The sequence below is a fragment of the Heterodontus francisci genome, chromosome 15 (genome assembly GCF_036365525.1).
Source record: "Heterodontus francisci isolate sHetFra1 chromosome 15, sHetFra1.hap1, whole genome shotgun sequence".
Taxonomy (NCBI): Eukaryota; Metazoa; Chordata; class Chondrichthyes; order Heterodontiformes; family Heterodontidae; genus Heterodontus; species Heterodontus francisci.
The window spans coordinates 87,123,441-87,137,378 of NC_090385.1; positions in this window are offsets into that span (position 1 = coordinate 87,123,441).

The window sequence follows — 13,938 nt, forward strand, 5'->3', positions numbered from 1 at the left end:
GCCTACTGTCTGTTTCCTGTTAGCTAGCCAATCTTCTATCCATGCCAATATGTTATCCCCTACACCATGAGCTTTTATTTTCCACAATAACCTTTGATGTAGCACCTTATCAAATGCCTTCTGGAAATCTAAGTACAATACATCAACTGGGTCCCTATTATCCACAGAATATGTTACTTCTTAAAAGAACTCCAATAAATTGATTCAACATGAATTCCCTTTCACAAAACCATGTTGACTCTGCCTGATTACCTTGAATTTTTCTAAGTGCCCCGCTATAATGACTTTAATAATAGCTTCTAACATTTTCCCTAAGACAGATATTACGCTAATAGGCCTGTAGTTTTCTGATTTCTGTCTCCCTCCCTTTTTGAATAAAGGAGTTACATTCGTTAGTTTCCAACCTAATGGAACCTTCCCCGAATTTAGGGAATTTTGGAAAATTAAAACCAACGCATTAACTATCTCAATAGCCACTTCTTTTGGGACCCTAGGATGAAGTCCATCAGGACCCAGGGACTTGTCAGCCCGCAGCTCCAACAATTTGCTCAGTACCACTTTCCTTGTGATGGTAATTTTCTTGAGTTCCTCCCTCCTTTCCATTTCCTGATTTACAGCTATTTCTGGGATGTTACTTGTATCCTCAATAGTGAAGACTGATGCAAAATACCTGTTCAGTTCATCTGCATTTCCTTATTTTCTATTATTAATTCCCCGGGCTCACTTTCTATCGGACCAACGCTTGCTTTGTTAACTCTTTACTTTTTTAAATATCTATAGAAACTCTTACTATCTGTCTTTATATTTCTAGCTAGCTTTCTCTCATGCTCTAATTTTTCCCTCCTTATTAATCTTTCAGTCATTCTTTGCTGTTTTTTATATTCTGTCGAACCTCCTGACCTGCCGCCCACCTTTGCACAATTATATGCGTTTTCTTTAATTTTGATACTATCTTTAACTTTTTTAGTTAAGCATGAATGGTGGGTACATGGCCATCAAGACTCTATGAGAATCTATCCCAGAAGGTGAGTGTGGGCCTGAAAAGCTGTGACACTTGGGACTGTCAAAGTACGTGGGTAGACGGTGGCGTAGTGGTAATGTCACTGGACTAGTAATCCAGAGGCCCAAGTTAATGTCCTGGGGACACGGGTTCAAATCCCACCATGCTGGTGGGATTTAAATTCAATTAATTAATAAAAATTTGGAATTGAAAGCTAGTGCCATGATAACTATCATCAATTGTTGTAAAATCCCACCTGGTTCACTAACATCCTTTAGGGAAGGAACTCTGCCATCCTTACCTGATCTGGCCGACATGTGACTCCAGACCCACAGCAATGTGGTTGATTCTTAATTTTCCTTCTGAAATGGCCTAGCAAGCCACTCAGTTCAAAGGGAAACTAGGGATGGGCAACAAATGCTGGCCTTGCCAGTGATGCCCACATCCCATGAAAGAATTTTTAAAAATGTAGGTGCAATGGCTGCTTCCCGGAAAGTAGGCACACACCTGCAGGAAACACTTCCAGTGGTCACAGACCAGTTGAACGTTGATTGAATGGAAGCCCTTCCTGTTGTTGAAGGTGGCTGGCTGGTCCATGGGAGTCTTGATGGCCTTAAGCATGCAATCTATCACACCTTGCACCCAGAGAAATCCAGTAATGGCCCCTAATCCTATGGCCCTCTCAGTCTGACTGTCAGGGTCAGTCCGGTAGCGTCACATAGTTGCTAGCTCTCTTGAACAGGGCATTGGACACCAGCTTGATGCAGCAGTGGGCTGCTGCCTGTGAGACCTCACATATGATCTTCAGGGCCACTGGCATAGGGTGACCCCCAAATCGTATAGGGGCAAATCGTCTTGCAGCAGGGCACGTAAGTTGGTGACAGCCTCCCTGGAGAGCCATAGTCTTTGCTGACAATGACTCTCGAACATTTGGAGGTAGTTGATCCAAATCCAGTACACTCTCTGCTGCGCCATTCTTGGCAAGGCCAGCTGTTGTTGCTCTCGTCGTGGAGATTCAGGGGCAGGCACAGCTGCTTCCTGGCCCTCCCTCTGCACTAACCCACGAGGGTCCAAAAAGACAGGGTGTATGTGACCCATGCCAGCTGACCAGTGGGCCCACAGAGTGCAGAGAGGACACTGTATTGACAACTGAGCTTTTGACACTTCTCCCAGTGGCCTCCCTGATGGCCCTCAGTGCCCCCCTTGCCGATATCCGACCCTCTCATCCAGCAGTATGACCACCAAACATCTCACATTACAGTTTGGTCACCCAATACAGCCACCCAAACCCAAGCTCCCACCTTGCAGAGCAATCAAAACCTGGAAACTCCTGTCAGGGACCCTGAGATGAGGAAACCCATCAGAGACCCTGAGACCCGGAATCCCCTGTCAGAGATCCCAAGACATGGAACCCACTGTCAGAGACCCTGAGACCTGGAACCCACAGTCAGCGACTCTGAGACCCGTAAACCCCTGTCAGAGACCCCAAGACCTAGAACCCACTGTTAGAGACCCCGAGACCTGTAATCCCCTGTCAGAGACCCTGAGACCAGGAAGCCACTGTCAGAGGGCTCAAGACCCAGAATCCACTGTCAGAGACCCTGAGACCCCGACAGCCCCCTCCCCCCCTTTGCAGAGCACATAGCAACACAGTCCAACAGTGGCCTCCGCACCCCCTTCTTCCCTTATACAGCACTGTTCATGGCTGCCTCCCTGTCATGGCAATGAAGCCTCTCGCCTTGATGCTGCCAGCTCTTAACGTGCGTAAACGCGAAGGCACACGAGTGCTGCCCTCTTTGGCCTCCTTATCTCGAGAGACAATGGGTAAGCGCCTGGAGGAGGTCACTGATGTGTGGAGCAGCGCCTGGTGTGGCTATAAAGGCCAATTCTAGAGTGACAGACTCTTCCGCAGGTGCTGCAGAAAAATGTGATTGGCGGGGCTGTTACACAGTTGGCTCTTCCCTTGCACCTCTGTCTTTTTTCCTGCCAACTGCTAAGTCTCTTCGACTTGCCACACTTTAGCCCCGCCTTTATGGCTGCCCGCCAGCTCTGGCGAACGCTGGCAACTGACTCCCACGACTTGTGATCAATGTCACAGGATTTCATGTCGCGTTTGCAGACGTCTTTAAAGCGGAGACATGGACGGCCGATGGGTCTGATACCAGTGGCGAGCTCGCTGTACAATGTGTCTTTGGGGATCCTGCCATCTTCCATGCGGCTCACATGGCCAAGCCATCTCAAGCGCCGCTGACTCAGTAGTGTGTATAAGCTGGGGATGTTGGCCGCCTTGAGGACTTTTGTGTTCCGTGTCAGTGCGCCATTTTCTCACACTCTCTTGGCCAGTCTGGACATAGCAGTGGAAGCCTTTCCCATGCGCTTGTTGATTTCTGCATCTAGAGACAGCTTACTGGTGGTAGTTGAGCCTAGGTAGGTGAACTCTTGAACCACTTCCAGAGCGTGGTCGCCAATATTGATGGATGGAGCATTTCTGACGTCCTGCCCCATGATGTTCGTTTTCTTGAGGCTGATGGTTAGGCCAAATTCATTGCAGGCAGCTGCAAACCTGTCGATGAGACTCTGCAGGCACTCTTCAGTGTGAGATGTTAAAGCAGCATCGTCAGCAAAGAGGAGTTCCCTGATGAGGATTTTCCGTACTTTGGACAACCTGTCCCCTGATCTTGTGTGGAGGAAAATTCCTTCTTCCGAGGACTTGAACGCATGTGAAAGCAGCAGGAAGAAGAAAATCCCAAAAAGTGTGGGTGCGAGAACACAGCCCTGTTTCACGCCACTCAGGATAGGAAAGGGGTCTGATGAGGAGCCACCATGTTGAATTGTGCCTTTCATATTGTCATGGAATGAGGTGATGATACTTAGTAGCTTTGGTGGGCATCCAGTCTAGTCTGAAGAGACCACATCTGCTGACGAGGTCAAAGGCTTTGGTGAGATCAATGAAAGCAATGTAGAGGGGCATCTGTTGTTCGCGGCATTTCTCCTGTATCTGACGAAGGGAGAACAGCATGTCAACGGTCGATCTCTCTGCACGAAAGCCACACTGTGCCTCAGGGTAGACGCGCTAGGCCAGCTTCTGGAGCCTGTTTAGAGCGACTCGAGCAAAGACTTTCCCCACTATGCTGAGCAGGGAGATTCCACGGTAGTTGTTGCAGTCATCTCGGTCACCTTTGTTTTTATAGAGGGTGATGATATTGACATCGCGCATGTCCTGAGGTACTGCTCCCTCATCCCAGCACAGGCATAGCAGTTCATGTAGTGCTGAGAGTATAGCAGGCTTGGCACTCTTGATTATTTCAGGGGTAATGTTGTCCTTCCCAGGGGCTTTTCTGCTGGCTAGAGAATCAATGGCATCACTGAGTTCCGATTTGGTTGGCTGTATGTCCAGCTCATCCATGACCGGTAGAGGCTGGGCTGCATTGAGGGCAGTCTCAGTGACAACATTCTCCCTGGAGTACAGTTCTAGGTAGTGCTCAACCCAGCGGTCCATTTGTTTGCGTTGGTCAGTGATTATGTCCCCTGATTTAGATTTGAGGGGGGCGATCTTCTTGATGGTTGGCCCAAGAGCTCTCTTAATGCCATCATACATTCCTCTGATGTTTCCGGTGTCTGAGGCCAGCTGAATATGACTGCATAGGTGTTGTCAGTAGTCGTTTGCGCAGCGCCTGGCTGTTCTTTGTGCAGTGCTTCTGGCTGCTTTAAGTGCTACCGATGTTAACTCGCTGGGGGCTTTCTTGTAGTTCAACAGTGCAATGCGCTTAGCGGCTATGATAGGTTCCAGCTCTTCATTATGAGGTTGAAACCAGTCTGCATTTCTCCTCGCACTTTTGCTGTAGGTGGTCAAAGCTGACTCATAGATGGCGTCTCTGATGTGGGCCCACTTGGTCTCAGCATCCCCTGTGGGAGTGTTTTGAAGGGCTGACACAAGTGAATTTGGAAATTTTTGTAACAGCTGTGGGTGAGAAATTCTGCTCGTGTTGATGCGCGGGTGGCCCTTCTGCTTGGAATGATGCAACTTCTTTGGTCTGAGTCTAACCTTGCTGCACACCAGGGAGTGGTCGGTGTCGCAGTCCGCACTGTGGAAGCTGCATGTGATTTGAACACTGTTTAAGGCGGCTCACCTTGTGACAGTGAGGTCCAGCTGGTGCCTCCATGAAACCTGGTGACAGGGTTTAGTGTGAAAGAACGAGTTGGTGATGCAGAGGTTATGATAGGTACACAACTCAAGCAGTCTCTGTCCGTTCTCATTCATCCTTCCAACGCCCAAGGCAGGAGGGCCATGAGTCACGGTCGGCCCCAACCCTGGCATTCAAGTCCCCCAGCAGGAATAGGTGTTTGGTGTTGGGGATGCTGCTAATGATGTTATGGAGTTCCTCGTAGAACTGATCTTTAGCTTCAGGTGGGGAGCAGAGTGTTGGAGCATAGATGCTGAGTAGGTGTACTGGGCCAGAGGTGGTGAGCAGTCGGATGGACAGTATGCATTCCGAGCCATTTGAGGGAGGCTCTATCATGCTGAGCAAGGAGTTTCTGATGGCGAAGCCCACTCCATGCTGTCTTGGTTCTTCAGGATCCCTGCCCTGCCAGAAGAAGGTGTAGTTTTGCTCTGCTAGAGATCCACTCGCGGGGAGGCGTGTCTCCTGAAGTGCTGCAATGTCTACATTGAGTCTACTGAGCTTGTTGTTAATGATGGCGGTCTTCCGAGAATCGTTGATTTGTGTAAGGTCTTCCGACAGGCCAGGACGCATAGTTCTGATGTTCCAGCTTGCAAAGCGAAGGGCTGGTACCTTCTTTCCTTTTTTCGTGTTGTTTGGTGCGGTGTTTCAGTCCACCTTTCGGGCAATGACCCTGAGCTCCAAGCACCCATTGAAGCAGGTAGACTGTGGCGGGTAGACTGCGAAGGCACACGAGTGCTGCCCACCGTCAACTAAATCAAAAGCCCGCAATTAAATTGAGGTGGATTAGATGCAAATTCATTTTTTAAAAATCTGTTTGAATGGGGATGTGGGCGTCGCTGGCCCAGCCAGCATTTATTGCCCATCCCCAATTGCCCATGAGAAGGTGGTGGTGAGATGCCATCTTAAACCTCTGCAGTCCATGTGGGGTAGGTACATGCACAGCGCTGTTAGGAAGGGAGTTCCAGGATTTTGACCCAGTGACAGTGAAGGAATTGTGATATAGTTCCAAGTCAGGATGGTGTGTGGCTTGGAAGGGAACTTGCAGGTGGTGATGTTCCCATGCATCAGCTGCCCTTGTCCTTCTAGGTGGTAGAGGTTGCGGGATTGGAATGTTCTGTCTAAGGAAAAATGTACTCTGGGTGGGGGACTTCAATGTCCATCACCAAGAGTGGCTCGGTAGCATCACTACTGACCGAGCTGGCCAAATACTAAAGGACATAGCTGCTGGAATGGGTCTGTGGCAGGTGGTTGAGGAACAAACACGAGGGAAAAACAGACTTGACCTTGTCCTCACCAGTCTGCCTGCCACAGATGCTTCATGTATTGGTAAGAGTGACCACCGCACAGTCCTTGTGGAGACGAAGTCCTGCCTTCACATTGAGGATACCGTCCATCGTGTTTTGTGGCACTATCACTGTGCTAAATGGGATAGATTTTGAACAGATCTAGCAATGCAAAACTGGGCATCCATGAGGCACTGTGGGCCATCATCAGCAGCAGAATTGTACTCAGCTACAATCTGTAACCTCATGGCCCAGCATATCCCCCACTCTACCATTACTATCAAGCCAGGAGACCAACCCTGGTTCAATGAAGAGTGCAGGAGGGCATGCCAGGAGCAGCACCAGCCATACCTCAAAATCAGGTGTCAACCTGGTGAAGCGACAACCCAGGACTACTTGCATGCCAAACTGCATAAGCAGCATGCAATAGACAGAGCTAAGCGATCCCATAACCAACAGATCAGATCTAAGCTCTGCAGTCCTGCCACATCCAGTCATGAATGGTGATGGACAATTAAACAATTAACTGGAGGATGTGGCTCCACAAATATCCCCATCCTCAATGATGGGGGAGCCCAGCACATCAATGCGAAAGATAAGGCAGAAGCATTTGCAACAATCTTCAGCCAGAAGTGCCGAGTTGATGATCCATCTTGGCCTCCTCCTGAAGTCCCCAACATCACAGATGCCAGATTTCAGCCAATTCGTTTCATTCCGCGTGATATCAAGAAACGTCTGAAGGCACTGGATACTGCAAAAGCTATGGGTCCTGACAATATTCCAGCAATAGTACTGAAGACTTGTGCTCCAGAACTTGCCGCACCCTTAGCCAAGCTGTTCCAATATAGCTACAACACTGGCATCTACCCGGCAATGTGGAAAATTGCCCAGGTATGTCCTGTACACAAAAAGCAGGACAAGTCCAACCCGGTCAATTACCGCCCCATCAGTCTGCTCTCAATCATCAGTAAAGTGATGGAAAGTGTCATCAACAGTGCCATCAAGCAGCACTTGCTTAGCAATAACCTGCTCAGTAATGCTCAGTTTGGGTTCCGCCAGGGCCACTCAGCTCCTGACCTCATTACAGCCTTGGTTCAAACATGGACAAAAGAGCTGAACTCAAAAGGTGAGGTGAGAGTGATTGCCCTTGACATCAAGGCAGCATTTGACTGAGTATGGCATCAAGGAGCCCGAGCAAAACTGGAGTCAATGGGAATCAGGGGGAAAACTCTCTGCTGGTTAGAGTCATACCTAGCGCAAAGCAAGATGGCTGTGGTTGTTGGAGGTCAATCATCTGAGCTCCAGGACATCACTGCAGGAGTTCCTCAGGGTAGTGTCCTAGGCCCAACTAGCTTCAGCTGCTTCATCAATGACCTTCCTTCAATCATAAGGTCAGAATTGGGGATGTTCGCTGATGATTGCACAATGTTCAGCACCATTCGCGACTCCTCAAATACTGAAGCAGTCCGTGTAGAAATGCAGCAAGACCTGGACAATATCCAGGCTTGGGCTGATAAGTGGCAAGTAACATTCACACCACACAAGTGCCAGACAATAACCATCTCCAACAAGAGAGAATTTAACCATCTGCCCTTGACATTCAGTGGCATTACCATGACTGAATCCCCCACTATCAACATCCTGTGGGCTACCATTGACCAGAAACTGGAGTAGCCATATAAATACCGTGGCTACAAGAGCAGTTCAGAGGTTAGGAATCCTGCGGCGAGTAACGCACCTCCTGACTCCCCAAAGCCTGTCCACCATCTACAAGGCACAAGTCAGGAGTGTGATGGAACACTCTCCACTTGCCTGGATGGGTGCAGCTCCAACAACACTCAAGAAGCTCGACACCATTCAGAACAAAGCAGCCCTCTTGATTGGCACACCATCCACCTTTGCTCACAATCGTCAGCTCAACAATTTAAATGAGATTCCCGTCGCATCAGGGCGGCAATGCCATCTTGGTGATTTCCTGCCTCTGGCATAATCCAGAACTGATGCCGGATTTCCAGGCGGATAGTTCCGACACAATTCTCCATCCCCCCACACCACCATTCCCACTTTAAACGGCCACATTAAATTTGTCCAATAAGAGAGTAGTTGGCAAAGCATATGGGATCTCAGGCTTCCTAAATAGAGGCATTGTATACAAAATCAGGGATGTTATGCTGAACCTTTATAAAGCTCTGGTTAGGCCACACTAGAGTATTGCGCCCAGTTCTGGTCACCACAGTTTAGGAAGGATGTGGGGGTCCTTGAGAGAATGCAGAGGAGATTTATCAGAATGGTGCCAGGGATGGAGGATTTTAGTTGCGAGGTTAGACTGGAGAAGCTGGCATTTTTCTCCTTGGAGCAAAGGAGATTGAGGGGAGATTTGATAAAGGTGTACAAGATTATGGTAGGTTTAGATAAAGTAGACACAGAAAAACTGTTCCCAATGGTGGTACAAGGACCAGGGGACACAGGTTGAACGTTTTGGGCAAGAGATGCAGGAGGTGTGAGGAAGAACTCTTCTATGCAGAAAGTGGTAATGACCTCAAACTCACTGACTACAAGGGTGATTAAAGTGTAGACAATTAATGATTTCAAAAGGACATTGGATAGGCATGAGGGAAATAAACTTGCTGGGCTATGGGGATAGAGTGGAGCAATGGGACTGACTGGATTGCTCTTTCGAGAGCTGGCATGGACTCGATCGGCTAAATGGTCTCCTCTTGTGCTGTAATGACTATGGGCTGGATTTTAGCAGCTCTCTAGGGATTAGCTGGGTGTCAGGGGGAGCCCTGTAAAATGCTAAGGGAAGGCAGGGGCGTGGTGGAGTGCCCACCGCCTTCCAGCCGCCATCACATTTTACCAGCAGCGGGGAAAGTGGAGGATAGCCCGCATATCCAGAGGCCAATTGAGACCTTAAATGGCCAGTTAAGGGCCTCCTCCCACTACAGCTGGCATTTTACCCGCGGTGCATGGGCCCTGTGCCATGTGGGAAGACAGCCTGATGAACTCTGGTGGTCTCTGTGTGGGCTCAGGGGATGCCTTCCTAATCTGGCACTATGTGGCCCACGGAGGGGCCCCCCAGCAGCAATGGCTGCCCCGTTACAACAAGTTCTCCTCCCACCCTCACCAACCCCACCGCCATCCGCTAGAGCCTGCCTGACTAGCCCTGGCAAACCCAGACCCACATACCAGTCGCAAAGGCGGCCTGCTCCAATGGCGTCCTCTCTGCTGGTGCAGTCCCAGCAGTGTTTTCTCTGCTGGTGCGATCTGAGCAGTGACCACCGCTCCCGGTGGCACTGCTGAGACTGAAGAGCTGCCGGCCCTCTGATTAGCCAACAACTCTCGGGAGCAGGCTCTCGTCTTTTAAAGGGACGGGAGTCCCAGCAGCAGCTCTTTCTTTTTTGGACAAACGGAAATTGCGGCTGGTCGTCCCACAAGTGGCCAAGGTGAGCTTTCCCCCGGCTTTCGGGCCCGTCATCAGGGCTCCCACCGTTCTGACAAAATTCTGGCCTATGATTCACACACTGGCTATAATAGGATTTCACCATTGCATCCATCCAAATATTTACTATTTAAAAGTTATCCATTCAGTAAGCATCCATAGTATTACATTTTTCAAAGGTATTACACTTGGAATTTGGCCTCAGCAGTGTCACACCTCCATGGGCCAAAATATCATGATGGTTATCAAATAACTAAGTATCTGTTATGATGCTAATTAAATAGCTCATTCTATAATTTGCAGCGGATTTAATTGAAGTAGTAATGACGTAGTAATGCCATGGTCTCCAAGAGCTTTTGTGTTCCAAGCTGTCTCTGGGAAAATCAGTGACATTAACCCAATACATTGTGCACAGATGTTGTTCGGAGGTCACAAATGCCTTGTTTGGTAGAACAAGCCAATTCATCCACTTTCTCAAGGACAACTGTAGCAGAGTTGCAGGGTGAGAAGTTAGAATGGCTCGCCATGGTGTAGATTTCACACGTAACCTTCAGTATGATCTAATTTGCCAGCAATTAGGGTGATGGGAGCATAGTGGTAATGTTACTGGACGAGTAATTAAGAGGCAACTGGGGGAATTTAAATTCAGTTAATGCATCTGAAATAAAATGCTAGTCTCATTAATAATGATCATGAAACTACAGGATTGTCATAAAAACCCAGCTGGTTCATGAATATCCTTTAGGGAATGAAATCTCCCAACCTTACCCAGTCTGGCCTACATGTGACTCCAGATTCACAACAATGTGGTTGACTCTTAATTACCCTCTGAAATGGCCTAGCAAGCCACTCAGTTGTAGGCAGCTCACAACCACCTGCTCAAGGGCAATTAGGGATGGGTAAAAAATTCTGGTCTTGACACGATGTTCACATCCCAAGAACAATTTTTTCTTTGGCTCTTTCATGGGATGTGGGTGTCGCTGGCAAGGCCAGCATTTTTTGACCATCCCTAATTGCCCTTGAGCAGGTGGTGATGAGCTGACTTCTTGAACCGCTGCAGTCCATCTGTTGCAGGTACACCCACAGTGCTGTTCGGGAGGGAGATCCAGGACTTTGATGCAGCAACGGGGAAGGAACAACGATATATTTCCAAGTCAGGATGGTGTGTGGCTTGGAGTTGGTAGTATTCCCATGCGTCTGCTGTCCTTGTCCTTCTAGGTGAAAGAGGTCATGGGTTTGGAAGGTGCTGTCGAAGGAGGCATGGTGAGTTGCTGCAGTGCATCTTATATATGTTACACACTGCTGCCACTGTGCTTCGGTGGTGGAGGGACTGAATGTTGAAGTTAGTGGATGGGGTGCCAATCAAGCGGGCTGCTTTGTCCTGGATGGTGTCAAGCTTCTTGAATGTTATTGGAGCCGCACTCATCCAGGCAAGTAGAGAGTTATTCCATCACACTCTTGACTTGTGCCTTGTAGATGGTGGACAGGGTTTGGGAGTCGAGGTGGGTTACTCACCGCAGAATTCCCAACCTCTGACCTGCTCTTGTAAACACAGTATTTATGTGGCTGGTCCATTTAAGTTTCTGGTCAATGGTAACCCCCAGGATGTTGATAGTGGGGGATTCAGTGATTGTAATGTCGTTGAATGTCAAGGGGAGATGGATAGATTCCATCTTACTGGAGATCGTCATTGCCTGACACTTGTGTAGCACGAATGTTACTTGCCACTTATCAGCCCAAGCCTGACGTTGTTCAGGTTTTGCTGAATATGGACACGGACTGCTTCAGTATCTGAGGAGTTGCGAATGGTATTGAACATTGTACAATCATTAAAAAAATAGTTTGAGTTATAATAGAATGAGATCGAAGTGAGGCAGAAATGCCTCATGAATCTGCAGCTGGCACCTACTCTCCAACTTCCAATCTGCCAGTTAGCTGCCTCCCCAAAAACGCTAATGTTTCCTTTTTGTGTTGGATGAGAAAGCAGAGGTTGAAGTCGATGAACCACCAGGCAAGAAGCAGTGGCTGATCCTGCAGGTGCAGGAAAAATCCCACTGGAGGAAGAAGGCCCAGCAGTGGGTTCCTCCTCCTCGCCTAAGGTCTTGAAGCCCCATTGCTCATGAAGAACCTTTCCTTAAAATTTTAAAGGTAATCTTCAGGGCTTCTTCAGACCCCTTTAAGTGCACTATTGGGTATCCTGGAGTACCACCACCAACAGGAAGGGGTCAAGGATTCATCTTTGGGAAACTTTAGAAATGATTCTGCAAGGTGGAAAGGAGCCATTTTTGAAACTGTACTGGCTATACTGGGATGAATAGAGTGGTGACAGGCATGGTCGGTACGACAGAGCTGGATAACAGAGGTGAGACAGTGGCATGTGGGGGAGGTGCAGTATTGTTGAATGTGTCAAACACTGTGGAAAGGTTGACTGATGCGAAGATAACGCAGTCAGTCATTGTGACTTTGTGAAGAGCAGATTCAGTGCTGTGAGCAGTGTGGAAGCTGAACTAATGGAGTTTGAATAGGGAGTTCAGGACAGATGGGTATGGAGCTGTGAGGCATGGACATATTAAGGAACCTTGAACCTTGGAACCTTGGTGGTTAGAGATGGCAAATGAGTCAAAATTCAACATTTGAGTACATTGGTGGTGACAGAAGTTTTAAAAGAGAGAGGGATAGAGCCTGACATTGTCTCTTGTTTCTCTCTCCACAGATGCTGTCAGACCTGCTGTGTAATTCCAGCATTTTCTGTTTTCATTTCAGATTTCCAGCGTCCGCAATATTTTGCTTTCGTGCTAAAAAATAATGCTGTGCCTGTTCACATGTACTTTTCATCGTGGCTTAGAAATTCTTAGAAATTAAAACCACACTGACTTCCCGCCTATCACATCTAACAAAAAGAAGTGGCAAACCAAATAGCCATTGCATAATATTTTATTATATTTTTCTCCCTCTTTGGGATAATTGAAAATAGCTTTGAATAGTAGGACGTTTGACAGGATGTAGCAGAATGAAGTGGGCACTGTACAGCTCCTGCAAGGCAGTATCAATGAGACTTTACATGCAGATTTTGTCTATTTAAGTGGTTTCTGACCATGCCCTGACCTCTGCTACTTATTAGTATAAACAGGAATCAATGTGGCTCAGTTTTTATTTCCAAAAAAGCAACTCTAAAATCAATACTTTGATAAAAAGCAATTTAGAGAAAGAAAAGTTGCCAAGCTTCAACAGCAAAGATTCATGAGTAAAATTGGAATACTGAGATGAATACTGGGGACTTTTTTGCCCTGATTTAGAAACACGAAATATCATAACAGTGGCACAATAATTGGAGAGAGAAGAACTTTTGCAACAGAAAGATATCATCTAAAGCCAAAGCATTGAAGGATGGAGTAACAATCAATAACAATAACTTGCACTTATATAGTGTCTTTAACTTAGAAAAATATCCCAAAGTGCTTGCAATCAAATGGAGATGGATGCCTTGCCAAAGAAAGAGTTATTAGGAGGGATGACCAAAAGCTTGGTCAAAGAGATGTGTTTTAAAGAGGATCTTAAAGGAAAAGAGGGAAGTGGAGAGGCAGAGAGGTTTAGGGAGGGAATTCCAGAGCTTACGGCCTAGGCGGCTGAAGGCATGGCTGCTAATGGTGGGGAAAAGTGAGAGCAGGTTAAGGGCTGGAGGAGATTACTGAGATGGGGAAGGGTAAGGCCATAATGGAATTTAAATAGAAGGATCGGAATTGTAAATTTGGGGACTGGGAGTCAGTGCAGCTCATAAAGGATATCAGTAATGGGTGAGCAGACGCAATGGCCAGTAAAACGATTAACAATTAGATCAATACAAAATAGTTGGTGGGGGGAGAGGAGAAAATGGTTGAGTCCAGAGACTAGCTACTGGATAGTACTATAGGGGAGAGAGGGTAAATAGATATACTGCAGCCTGGTGCTACAGGCACCACACGATAGGACCACACATAATGGAATCATCACACATTAATGGATCTATTATGGCATTACTTATGGTGAGTCACT